Raw genomic sequence first — 13,422 nt, forward strand, 5'->3', positions numbered from 1 at the left:
GCGGCTCCGGGGGCTCCGGGGGCTCCGGGGACGCGGGCGGCGAGGGGCGCGCGCGGGCCTCGCGCTCCAGGCGGATCTGCTGCTGCAGCTGCTGGATCTTGAGCGCGTCCCTGCGGGGAGAAAAGGACACCTTCAGACGGGCCGGGAGAGACGGGAGGCCCTGCGACCACCCCTCCCCGCGCACCCAGCCCCCTCCCCGCCCCGCGGGAGCCCGAGGTCCACCGAGGACACCGCTGATCTCAACGTCGAACTGAACTCGGACTCCAGGTGAGCCAAACCGGTTTACAGATGCCGGGGATGGACATTCTGTCTGACCCGCGGGAGCCACACTGCATTTTAACAGAACCAGAAACACTAAGAGAACAGCTTCTGACCTCAGTCCTCAGCCCTCTCACCTGTAGCCGATTTTTGGAAAAATTCTATGACAATGGGGAAGTTAAAAGAAAGAAACACTTGATTTAAGTTACTTTTGGCAGATTTAGGTGAATCCAACTTGCCTACTTCATTGCTGTCAACTCTGTAGTCAATAAATACCACCGGCCGATGCTGCGGGGGAAGACCTACTTGAATTTCTGCCTTTGCTCCCTGAAAAACATATGCAAAATCTACTCCACCCACAATTCAGTGGGAAACCCTGAACTGCCCATCATTTCTACAAGCCGTAGTACAAACTGACATTTGGTACCATATCTGAAACATGCAAACGACACCCATCTTTCACCTGCAGGGGTTCAATAAGAAATAACAAATTATTACTTTTACAGTAATGCAGTTTTAATTTCCGAAGTGTTTTCCATCAGGAAGGGCCAGTTTGAATTTTAATTTTTGATAAAGAGGTTAGCAATAGAGCAGTTAGCAATCAGCTAAAATCGTACTCTTATCTTAACTCAAAAGCTTTCCTGTCTAGCTGTATTTTACATCTGAGATGTTTTCCTTTATCCACATCAGATAGTGACCCACAGCTGTGAGAAGAAACTTCAACGGAAGGTGGCACTATAACAAGCAAATAAAATAGGAACAATCCAGAAATCCAGAGACGCAAAGCTATGCTCCTAACTTGAAACCTTATAAAACGAAAAAGTAAAACTCCCAAGACCTCCTATCCATAGGTATTTAACCTTCAAATTCAAAGCAATCAAAGGAACTGAAGCTGTTGATAAAAAGGTAAAAAAAAAAAAAAAAAAAAAAAAAAAAAAAAGAATTTAGATCTGTTACCAAGTATCATTGGACATGGCAATCTCTGTCAAGGAGTTCTAAATTCCTTCCCGTGTCTCTGATTCCCTGCTGTAATTATCCAGTAAAGTGATTACACTTAAGTCCATGAAAAGACGCCTTCTTGGGAACTGAAAAGTATAAGGGGACCATGGCCGTAGATGCTTAATCCAGGCAGAGCATCCACGATTCCAACAGCATTGAACCCTGGGTGGTCCTATGGCGCTTAACTGGAGTCTTAAAAGCAGCCGCGTCACTGCTAGGACCCGTGGGCTGCCGAAGGCCCAGGTGTCTGTGTGGTCTGGGTAGGCGGCCCAGCCTTCATGTGTACAACCGGCCCAGGAATAGGGCTCATAAAACCACCCACCGGTGCTCTCAGTCTGAATCCCCAAGTGCTCCTTTCCGATCTCCCTGCCTTTACTTTCTCTTTCTTATTTCCTACCCACTGCAAAAGGCATCCTGTTCCTGGACCGTTTCTCCCCAACATTCAGCTGACCTGGGCACCTGGACTGGAAGTGATCTGCAGAAAGCCCTGCCCCTCCTCTGGGCCAGCCGGGTTTGCCACGGCCAGAGCCTCAGCTGTATTGGAAGGTATTTTCAGCTTGGCTGTATGAAGCCGCCCTGGAAGTGCTGCTCCAGACATCACATCGTGCCCTGTGTCTGCACGGGGTTTCCTCTGCCCCAGGATCAGGGATGGCCCCGGAGAAGCCAGTCTTCAAAGAAGCCACACCAGGGAAGCTCAGACCACCACTGGTTCTAACTTTGTCCATGGGGTCAAGCCTACTCATTTGGGCATTAAAAAAACCATCGAGTTTGCTAACTCAAGAGAGCTTAAAACTGCCGAGATGCTACTGTTAGTGATAAGTGACAGTTCAAGAAATTAACGTAGCCTTTCACAAGAAATGGACAGGCATTCCAGTGATGTGATCCTAGTATATACTACATGAAGAACTGTGCCACCCTTTCCACTCCCCTACACTGCGCTGGAGAGGAACGTGACAGGCAGAGAATTGGAGGGGTGGGGGAAGGGCGGGCAGTACAGTTGCTTTGAATCTGAAAAGTGTCTGACTTGATTTCTGCACAGATCCTAATATTTCAAAAAAATATTTGAGTTAAATGGTTCTGACACCCAGATTCTGAGACGACAAAATGCACAACTCTAAGTCACTTTCTCAGTCCTTGTTATTTTCATAAAAGTTGATTTTCACAGAGATAAAAAAGCAAAGGGAATGAAAGGTCTCAGCAAGGCAAGACTGCTTGTGGCCTCTGGAAATTACTGAGAGTTACCTGTCACATTGACATCGGTCTTAGAGATGTTTCCCTGGATCTGACTCCAAAGCAAGGGAAACAAAAGCAAAATAAACAAGTGGGACTACATCAAACTAAAAAAGCTTCTGCACAGCAAAGGAACTATCATCAAAACAAGAAGGCAGCGTACTGAATGGGAGAAGATACTTGCAAATCATGTATCCCTTATATAAGGAGTTAATAGCCAAAATATATAAAGAACTCAGACAACTCAACAACAAAAACACAAACAACCCAATTAAAAAACAGGCAGAGGTTCCGAATAGACATTTTTCCAAAAAAGACATACAGATGGCCAACAGACATGAAAAGATGCTCAACATAGCTAATCACCAGGGAAATGCAAATCAAAACCACTATGAGATATCACCTCACACATGTCAGAATGGCCATCGTCGAAAAAGAAATAACAAATGCTGGAAAGGATGTGGGAAGGAGGGAAAATTTCTGTTGGGGGGAATGTAAATTGGTGCAGCCACTATGGAAAACAGTATGGAGGTTCCTCAAGAAATTAAAAATAGAACTACAATATGATCTAGCAATTCCACTTCTGGTTATTTGTCAGAAGAAAATGAAAACACTAATTTGAAAAGATATATGCACCCCAATGTTCACTGCAGCATATTTACGATAGCCAAGATACAGAATCAACCTAAGTGTCCACTGATAGGTGAATGGATAGAGAATATGTGATATATTAATATCTCTCTCTCTCACACACACACACACACAATGGAATACTGTTCAGCCAGAGAAGCAAAAAGAAATCCTGCCATTGTGACAACATGGATGGATCTGGAGGGTACTGTGCTAATAAGTGAAATAAGTTAGAGAAAGACCAATACCATGTGATCTTACTCATATGTGATCTAAGTAAACAAACACAACACAACACATAGAGATTAGTCTAGTGGTTACCAGAGGGGAGGGGGCTTGGGGTGAGTAAAATGGGTGAAGGGGGTCAAGTGTACGGGGACGGATGGTATCACTCTGCAGTGTGTATGATGGGGAACTATAATGCTTTACGCCTGAAACTCACATAATAAAAATAAAATATTTAGTATTTGTAAAACACCTTTAAAGAAGTTACCACCTTTTTGGTTGCCCCATTTCTTTCTGCTGTCCTTTCTCTGAGAATGAAATGAGAATGCGAAACTGACCTGAATGTCTTGGAGACACCGTGTAAAGGTGGGAAAGTCAGGTTAAGAGCGCTGAGACTCAAGCAGGACGATGAGGTCCTCGTGTTAAAGTTGCCTCCATCGTCTAGCCTCTCCCAGCTTTTTTCTCCTCTCCCCACCACAACCCCCAACTCAGAAAGCCTAAGAAAACCTGCTCTCACCCCTCCTTCAATTCTCAAGGCTTCAATACCTCAGGGAATGAGCTGGCTAGACTCTTTGTGATGCACCTGCCACAGTCCTTTTACAAGCCGGGAACCTGTTAAGTAACTTGTTCAGGGTCACAGAGCAAGTACCTGCAGGGCCAGTCAGGTCAACATAAAAGAACCCGGACCTTCAATGTGGTTTTTACAAAGTCTGTGGTCATCTTTCCCTCCTGAGGACCTCCCCTCTCATGCCTCTTTGCTGCCATAGCAACCAGGGTCTTTAGGATCGGAATCATCAAAGTTTTAAATACTTACACATTTAAGAATATATTTAAGATCTCTGACTTTGAACTTGATTCTTTCCAGGGTGAAATGATGCAAAGACGAAGATCCTGGCAACCCAGGAAGGGGATGTGTCAGGACTAGCTCAGGGGATGCCCTTCTCCACGACAGGAAATCACAAATCCCCGTCCCCCCACCCCGCTGGTTCGGGCACAGCTTTTAGCAAGAACAGTTTCATGCTGGTTGGATGGGGAAGATTCAGATTTGGCAGGGATAAACAGGGCTGTAGAAACCATGTTTACTTTCCAATTCCGTAATCTCTCCTGCCACCTGATAAAAGCAGTCCTGGAGAAACGAGCCAGCCGGGCAGCAGTGTGGAGCAGGGGGCAAAGGCTGGCCAGGCAGGGGGACGGCGCCGGCCAGACGCATGCTGTCCCCGGGGTGAGCTCAGCAGACTCCCAGAGACAAGCACGACCACATCCACCTTGGTTACCTTACGGAGCAGACCTTAGTGACGGAGATCACGTTCTTCCTGCGGGACCTCCCTCTTCACGGGCAAGGGGACAGCAGTGGCGCACGGGAGGGGGGCCTGGAGACGGGGCTGGGGGTGGGCGCCGAGCCTGCGACCGGCTCCGCACCTTCCCCTCACCAAGCCACGCGGGGAGGCCGGCGGGGGCGGACTTCTCCCCCACCTGGGCTGGCCTGACACAGCCCAGCAGCCCTGGGAGGACGGCTGAGAAATCCCCTGTGGGTCAGGTGAGCGAGGTCAGGGCAGAGCCTGGGTGCAAAGGCCTGTGCTGTCGTACATCACCCCGTCCAAAGTGCTCAGCAAACAGAAAAGGTTGGTTAAAATGTTAGTTATGATGACTACAGTTCGCTTTGTGTCCGGGGACCTGCAGCCCAAGCGTAAAACGGACGACGTGAAAGTAGACTTCTGGAGAACAACTTTTATGCAACTTGGAAATTCCCAGTATGTCCCCGTGGATCCAGGTCTCGGCTGCCAGTGTTCATACTGGTCAGGATGGAGCAATTACAATTGTCCGGGGAGACTCTTGGGGTCACGAAGCTGGAAAACATTCATGCTCTCGGGACGGACAGGCTGTGGGCTTATATATTTTCTTTCCCTTTTTACCGTGTGATCCAGAAGCCACTGCACGACGAGTAGCAAACCTGCGCCCCCTGAACCGGGTCCTGCAGTTTGGAAGCACTCTGAAGGCAGGGCCGTGACCTGCAGCGTCCTCACGACACCCCACCGCACACAGACGAGGGACACACCACCGCCAAGCACAAGCACCCGGTCATTCCCGGCTGCCGTGCCCTGCCGGGTCCACGAGGTGTGCCCCGTCCTGCAACAGGGCCCACCCTGGACTGCCGAATTCCAACCATTTCCACGTGTAGGAAGGTAAGCGAACGACAGATGAACTGCTGGGTATTCCTACAAGGGAGTCCTCTCTGGCTGGGATTAGCTCAGCACTGTCTGTATGAGAGCTCAACAGATTAATTCTGGGAGCTTATAAACTAGATAGAATATGAAACTCCTACTGGGGCTTCAGTTCAAGAAGGACTAAGTTCCCTCTACGACTTTATGACATTAGTCCCTCAATGGCCTCGTTCTACACTCAGGCTTCAGCGTGTGTCTTCCCATCACAGCAAACCACGGCCGCTGGCTGAGGGTGGAGCTCCAACACCTGACTGTCGCCCCTGGTAACAGGCGTACAGATCACAGTCCTGAGGACAATCGTTTACACGATCAAAATGGTTCACAGGAGCCAAGTGAGGGTGTACTGCCTCGGGTTTAGGGGGTCGTAAGTGCAAAGATAACTATGAATGTACACGCACGCCACACCCACCCCTAAGGTTGGGGGAGAGAGCAGGGATTAAGATTGGGATGTTCTTTGATCTTTAATGCGCCTTTAAGATGTCAGCACAGAACTTCTCTGAGATGTTAAAGAATTGGGGGGAAAAAGATGGACGGATGCTTAACTGTCAGTCTTACAATGAAATAAAGCATTTGGCATATTTTAAGGTTCCACGTGGTTCATGTTTCCTCGAATTACCATTTTATGATTGAGAGGCCCGCGCAGCCCGTCTGGTCATTTTCACCTCAGGTATGTTTGCTGCCTTGAGTATCGGAAGCCGGGCTGTGCAGCCTGGCCCTGTACGAATAAGTTATGACCAAAGGCAAAGTGTCCTGTTTTTCAAAAGAAACAACCATTACCTACTCACCAAATGGCTTTATTCTCCTGGAGGAACAAAAGGCATTCTCCCACTTCTCTCCCCTTCCAAACATTTTCAGTTTGGTATCTCCCTCTCTGCTCAAATGCAGGCACTCACTAAATCCTGGTTGCATTTAATTAAAGTCCCAGATTTCTGCCAAGTAGAAAATTAGCTGCTCCATCAGCCTCGCTGGCACTTGGGGCACCGCTGCGTCTTTCTAAGGGGTAAAGCCACCTTCTTGCAGACAAAGCCACTGCCACACAGGCTATTTACAAGGAGAAACAAGCAACCAGAGAGAGAAACGGTCAAACAGTTCATAAGCTTGGCCTCTAGCTTTTTAAGACTTCGGACAATTCACTCATCCTCTCCGGGGCCCAGTTTCGCAACCTTAAAATGGAAATCTATAGTGTAATATCTGCAAGGTCCTAATAAACTCTCAGATCTTAGGATCCTTACTCTTAAGCCCAGCAACATTTAAACATTATAAAGAAACTAATTTTAAAGGAACTTGTAAAGAACTAACCAAGTCCCAGTATGGTGTTTATTTGTATACATATTAACCTCAAGCATCTCCTGTTTTCACATCCATTTCAACTGTTTTGGAAAAATGAACATAGCATGTTTTGGTAAACAGAAATAGATTTTAAAGGCATCAGAGTGGCGAACTAAAATAATTCCACAGTACATCCTTTTCTAAGAGGAGAGACAGTTTTATACTGAATAATTATCACTTATTGGTTAACATTAGTTGCATTTCTTTTTCTTAAGACACATATACCTATAGATAAACTCCATCCAAAAATTAAGCAAAACAGCTTTTGGGTATTTTGTGGCTGGCTGCGTTTCTGCTGTGATGTTCTCGCCTAGAGAAATGTGAGCTCTTTCAGTGACTCAGTAGCCGCTGTTGTGTTAATAAACCTTTCTCCTCTTCCTACCGCGAACTTTTCTTTGTCCTTTGACCCGATTTTGTGAGCCTTCTACCAATTAATGTAAGGGGCTCCCTCACCCTAAAGACAGGGCCCTGCTGGGGTCCTGCAGCCCCCGGCCCCGAGGGTACCACCCTCCTTCCTGGAGCCATCTTCCCCCTGACCTTTGACACTAGAACCATCCTTGCTCCCTGACCTTTGACACCCCGCCTCCCCCATGGTCTTGCCCAGCTCTCTGACTGTGGGTCCCACCACGATCTAGGGCTCCCTGATTTTCTCCACATCACCCTCACTCCCCCGAGCCCCTGGAGCCCAGACCTCAGTCCAGAATCCCAAATGGACGACCCACTTCCACGTAACAGAAACACGCTGCTTCACTTCCACTCAGCGTGTCTAAATCAGAGTCCCCCTCACCCTTTACCCACTGTCTCCCCCCAAAAAACATCTGATATTCAAGGGTAAATCCGTGACCGGGCCAGGCCATCAGGAATTCACACCGAGGATGACAGGAAGGTGTCTCCTTGCCCTCTGACAGCTGACTGACCACACGGATGGGACCCCCGAGAGGGAAGGCAACAAAATGGGAGCCAACACATAAAAAGAAGCCCAGAGAGAAAAGCCTAGAAGAAAGACAGTGACCACCGCCTGGGGCCAGATAACCTAAAGGCCAGTTTCATCTGAGTTTCACATGCAAAACAGCTGCCTCCTCCACCCACCCCCACCTTTCTACAGCTTAAGTTATTTCAGACGCCCTCTAACTCGCTGAAGAAAGTGGCCTGGAGCCCGACCAGCCCACTTTCCTTACTGTACAGGCACGCGAGACGTTACGTGGCTACACAGGTTTTCAGCCGCTTGGGGCAAAGGCCTCATCCGAACATCTTGCTGGTGAAAACAACACTAAAGTTAATCTAGCTGCACTGTCTTTAGCTGATAAACCAGTAAGTGGACCCATGTGTGCACTGTCCCTCAAGTGGTGGAAGAAACCATCCGAAGGACTAAAAACACACGGTCGACAGTGCTGACCTCTGGAGACGGACACCTGAATGAGGTGGGGGGGAAGTCTTGTTTCTGCATTTTACAGTCTTTTATGCTAGTGGTCTGAATACTTTTTAACCTTGTGTATATAAAAATATAGTGGGAAAAATATATATAAAGTTCCTAAAACATAAATTATAAACATAAAAGTTTTAAACCACATGAAACTCCAGAAGCTAGTACTTTACAGAAGGTCACATCATAAAAGAAGACACCGTGCTGGCTCTTAGCAATACGCATCCCGGAAGCCTGAGGACGTCCATCCGCGTACTGAAGTCGCGGGCTCGGGGCTCATCCAGACAACGCGCTCGGTCGCGGCTGTCGCGGCTGCTGCCGGCACCTCCCGCATCACTGCTAGTGATGACGGCTGTCACCGTGCACTTACCATGCACCCAACACGGCTCTGAGCGCCCAGTCTATACCGACTCATTTAATCTTTACAGAAACCACAGAAGATCTTACTGTCTCCACTTTACGGATGAGGAAACGGAGGCACAAAGCTACACCGAGCTGCTCAAGGTTACGCAGCTGGAAAGCAGTGCAAACGGGCCTTGAACCAGAGAGGTCTGGCCGGTGGCTAGGACGCACGGCCTCTCTCATGGAGGGAGCAGGGTTCGCCGGGACTCCACACGCACTGGGATTTCTCCAGCCACAGAGGGCCTTTCTGATGTGGGTTCCACCCACCTCGGGCTTGAACTCTGTCCCTCCTGTCCCCTTTGCTTCATTGTTACTGGGATACAGACACTGCAGTGGAGCTCCAAACAGCTACACAGAGATAACCTGCTACATCCTGAAGACATCCCATGTGTATAATGGAATTATAATGCCCAAGTAGGTAATGTTTACGTCTCCTCCGCCAGGCTGGACAAACTTTTACTCACTGGAGAAACTGTAAGAATATACAAAGTAACTTGAAGGAGTCAGTTTAGAAACTAAGAAATTAATCTGTTCCCTGAATTTCTTATTCCTGTATTTGTATCATCAACCAGCAAATGTTACATTGAGAGACTAGTAAATGCTCAATCCCCGCTAACTAAACAGCTATTTACAGCTATACAATCTAAGTCGAAAACACAGAAGAGGGACAGGAAGATGAGACAAACTGGTGAAGATTCTCAGGGCATACTTCACAAGTTAAAAGTGAATCCAAATTTCTAATAACATTCAAAATACACGCCACATAACAGTAATAAATCCCAGCATGGAGTTTCAGAGCACAGAAGTTCCCACGTACTTTTAGTTCTGGCCTTTCGTGTGCTCTTTGAAGAAGATGCTCGTTGTAGGAAAAATAAGAAGTACGAGAAGAATAATGTCGTAAACGACTGGAACTGAACCCTTAAGGATGGCTTTGTTGTGGAAATCAGACAGCCTCCCCTGGCACCTCTGCCACTGGGCTGCAGAAGGCAGTGTGCCACCCACGACTCGTGTGGCCTTGACTGAGGGAGCTCTGAGCTTCCTCTTATCTGTGAAACGGAAAGTTGGACTATTTTTAAATCGTCCCTTTAAAAACGTTTTAAAATGCTTCCCACTATAAAACGCACTCTCTAGGCTTTCGAGACAGCAATCTGAATATTACTCATTTGCTACGTTACTCGATCTCTTGAGAGACTGCATCACTGAAGATGCTGCATTTTTAAAAATTGCATCTTTTACATGCTGATGAACAACACTAATTTATACAGATGCCTTTCTAGGTTTCTATTAACAGAGGCCCGCCACTGAAGAGCGAAACATTTCTGAATGAATAATAACCTGCCAATACTTAAGCCCCCCAAGCGTTAAGCAGTGAAAGGAGCGCACAGCTGGACCCGGGTACCCAGTGTGATTTATCTCCTCCCAGAAGTCGGCCGTCGCTAGTCTCAACGTTAATGGCCGCGGGTTCACGGTGTGGATGCAGCCTCGCCTGATCACGAGGCCCCAATCCAAACCTCCCATCCGAGAGGGAAAACGTTCTTGAATCAACTCAAAAGTGCTCTGTGGCAAGCTTCAGAGATGTGTTCAATTAAGGGACTGGTGACCGTGTAAAGAACTGTCAATTTTAAGTGGCTGTGACCCTTCTTACTTTGACCTGCTGACCCCGACATTCCTTAGCGGCTGGGGAATGAGACGCAGTGGTGATGGATCCGACGGACCTTCCCCTCGAGAGGCAGACCCAACCCTTCCAGCAGCAAATGAAGTTTATCCAAATGTGTCTTGGGAAGAACTAATAAATGACGTTCCCTCCCTGAGAAATGACTAAAACCACTAAAATAATCCTTAGATAAAAAACCCGATTATTTACTGTAATGACTCTTAAGATAAAAACGAGGGAAATTTATCATAGTTGCAGGATGTTTCCAACAGGGCTACATATAACTGTGTATAGTCAAGAGTCATTCATCTGGTATTCTAGCAAATGGAATTTTCTATAATATGGTCTTTAGGACCATCTCCAACACAACAAAAACCCTGCAACATCTTGAAGTGCCTTTTGAAAGAAGAAAACTTTACAGTATGTACAGCTGTTGCACTCTACTTATTTTACCAAACTTTATTAAATCTTTTCTAAAACGTACGTACTGAAGTTTGTTACACACATTGGGGTTTATGACTATACTGCAGTGTTTTATACACTAGGTGCCCTTCACTTAGGGAAACAGTATATACACCCGGATGGGATGTGCTGTTCTTTCCTTCTTTCCATTTTTTTTTTTTGGCCATGCCGCACAGCTTGAGGGATCTTTGTTCCTCGACCAGGGATTGAACCTGTGCTCCTGGCAGTCAGAACGCCGAGTCCTAACCACTGGACCACCAGGGAAGTCCCACAGTCTTTCTAAGATGTAAGACAAAATAATGGAAAAAGCCACCGGAGTGAGTCCGGCATCCGTGTGCTGATGTGCACAGATCGGGTGAGGGATCACGCAGATGGGGGGGGGCCCTGGATCACCTCGTCCTACAGAGCAAGAAGCCGCTCTGTGCAAGGCCGTGGGAGCTTAGGTAGGAACCAGGATCCCTCGCTCCCAGCCTCTTGAGTGAAGACACCAAAGTACGAATGTCTTCCACTAAAAGGTTTTCACTAACAATTACACCAAAAAGTCATTTCTAACAAGAATATACATAAACATCCCGAAGAGCAAAGGGCAGATAGGGTCCAATTCAGTTGGGTTCCATCAAGGGCCACCTCTTCCCTGACGGGTGAGGGGTGAGCCCCACTTAGGAGTAACGGAGAGCTGACTGTCCAGTGGGTCTGTGTCCTAGTCACACAGCCACATGGTCCGTGTGTGTGTGTCTGCATATACCAACACATGTGACTAGATACGGTAGTATCAGCATAATGCACATTTTCAGGTTTAAATATGACATTATTGTCTAAAGACTATAGTTTTGAGTAAAAATGATGCAGAATATATTTAATTACACTTTTATGCCTAACCTGACCCTTTAAGTATGATCTACTATCTTGATTGCAGCTACCAGTAAAGAAAATGACATCTGTAAACTCAGAAGCATAAGCAATTCATACCAGGCAACCAAGAGTAATATGTATTTTTGTTGTTAATGCCTTCTGAATAAACTCAGATTAATATAATAGTTGTTAAGTACAGAAACAGAAAAGTATGAATTGACTAGTAACTTTTTTCTTGCTGTGGAATTTGTCAATCTATAAAATATGTTGTAAGACATTAAAGCCACTTATGATACATGTTAATGACCTAATAAACTAAATTTTAGCAAGAGCACCATGCTATCACCTTTTAAAAATTGTTACTATGTAGTATCAGGAGGACACTGGGACACTGAAGGGGCAGGCACTCCATCCTCCACCGTTTCTGGTGGGGGTGGGGCGCCCTCCTTGCCTGTATCCTTACCCCTGCTTCAGTGAGTGTGGGAGCTGGGTCTGTATGACGCACCTGTGAATGCGCAGGTAAGCCGCTCAACTCCAGGGTGAAGTATCAGCAAGCTCCCTCAGCCTGGTGACGCACCCTTCTCCTCTAGTACAGACGTGAGGCTTGGATTCTCTCTCTGACTCCGCAGTTCATCATGCGAACGGTCCCAAACTTGAACAGGCAGGAGGGATACCCCTTCAAACATCCATACATCATTCACGCATTTTAAAGGTCTGAAAGAATCTTAGACATACGGGCCCCCTTGCTAATTAATAAAGCAGCGCATCCTCAAACCAACAGTCATCATTTGTTCAGATTTATCACAGTGGCTATAACCCCAACTCTGGGAAAGGGCAGAGAAGGTGTGGGTGAGCTCAGATCGACTCAACGCAATGACAAAAAAAAGCATTAAACAGACCCACTCCCTCGTGGAAGGCAACTGGAGGACCATCTACTGATAATACAACATGTGCCTTCACGGGCAGGTCCCCCTCCTCACCTCAGGGCTTTGGAAGGGCACATCATCCTCTCTGGCAAATACAAGTTTACTGACATCTTTTCAGACCAGCGACAGTTCAGCATCCCTCCCCTCCCCTGAGGATAGAAAGGTTGTCTTTATCAATCCTTTTAAGTTCAGCTGATCTAAACAGTTTAAATTTACTCTGACACAGAGCTTGCAACATTTTACCCTTCTTGCCCTGTAACAAAATACTGCCATCAAATTTTGATTATGAAACTGGTGAAAACACAAGGATAAACATAATCTTTTGGACCAACAGAACCTAACTTTTATGGCTTTTAGAGTTAAAGCACATCAAGAGTTCCTAAAAGTGGATATAGTAAAAACACCTTTTCTCTTTAAAACTGAACTCATAATTGTAACTAACAACTGCACAGATTGCTACACAAGATTTCTTTTTATTTCTTTTAAAATTAAATCCTATTTCTTAAACTGTACATGATAAAAAAAAAATGCCAAAAAAATCCTATTGGGGAAAAATCTGAGAGTGAAATTAAGAAAATACTCCTATTTACCATTGCAACAAAAAGAATAAAACATCTAGGAATAAACCTACCTAAGGAGACAAAAGACCTGTATGCAGAAAATTATAAGACACTGATGAAAGAAATTAAAGATGATACAAATAGATGGAGAGATATACCATGTTCTTGGATTGGAAGAATCAACATTGTGAAAATAACTATACTACCCAAAGCAATCTACAGATTCAAGGCAATCCCTATCAAACTACCA

The 13,422-nt window shown here is 46.2% G+C and overlaps 1 protein-coding gene across 4 annotated transcripts in view; it reads right to left on the minus strand.

Annotated features, from left to right (window-relative positions):
* The window catches only part of PALLD (palladin, cytoskeletal associated protein), a 388,874-nt gene that overhangs the window by 51,581 nt on the left and 323,871 nt on the right, over positions 1 to 13,422 (minus strand). The window lies entirely within an intron of this gene.

Source organism: Physeter macrocephalus, chromosome 9, assembly GCF_002837175.3.
Source record: "Physeter macrocephalus isolate SW-GA chromosome 9, ASM283717v5, whole genome shotgun sequence".
Classification (NCBI taxonomy): domain Eukaryota; kingdom Metazoa; phylum Chordata; class Mammalia; order Artiodactyla; family Physeteridae; genus Physeter; species Physeter macrocephalus.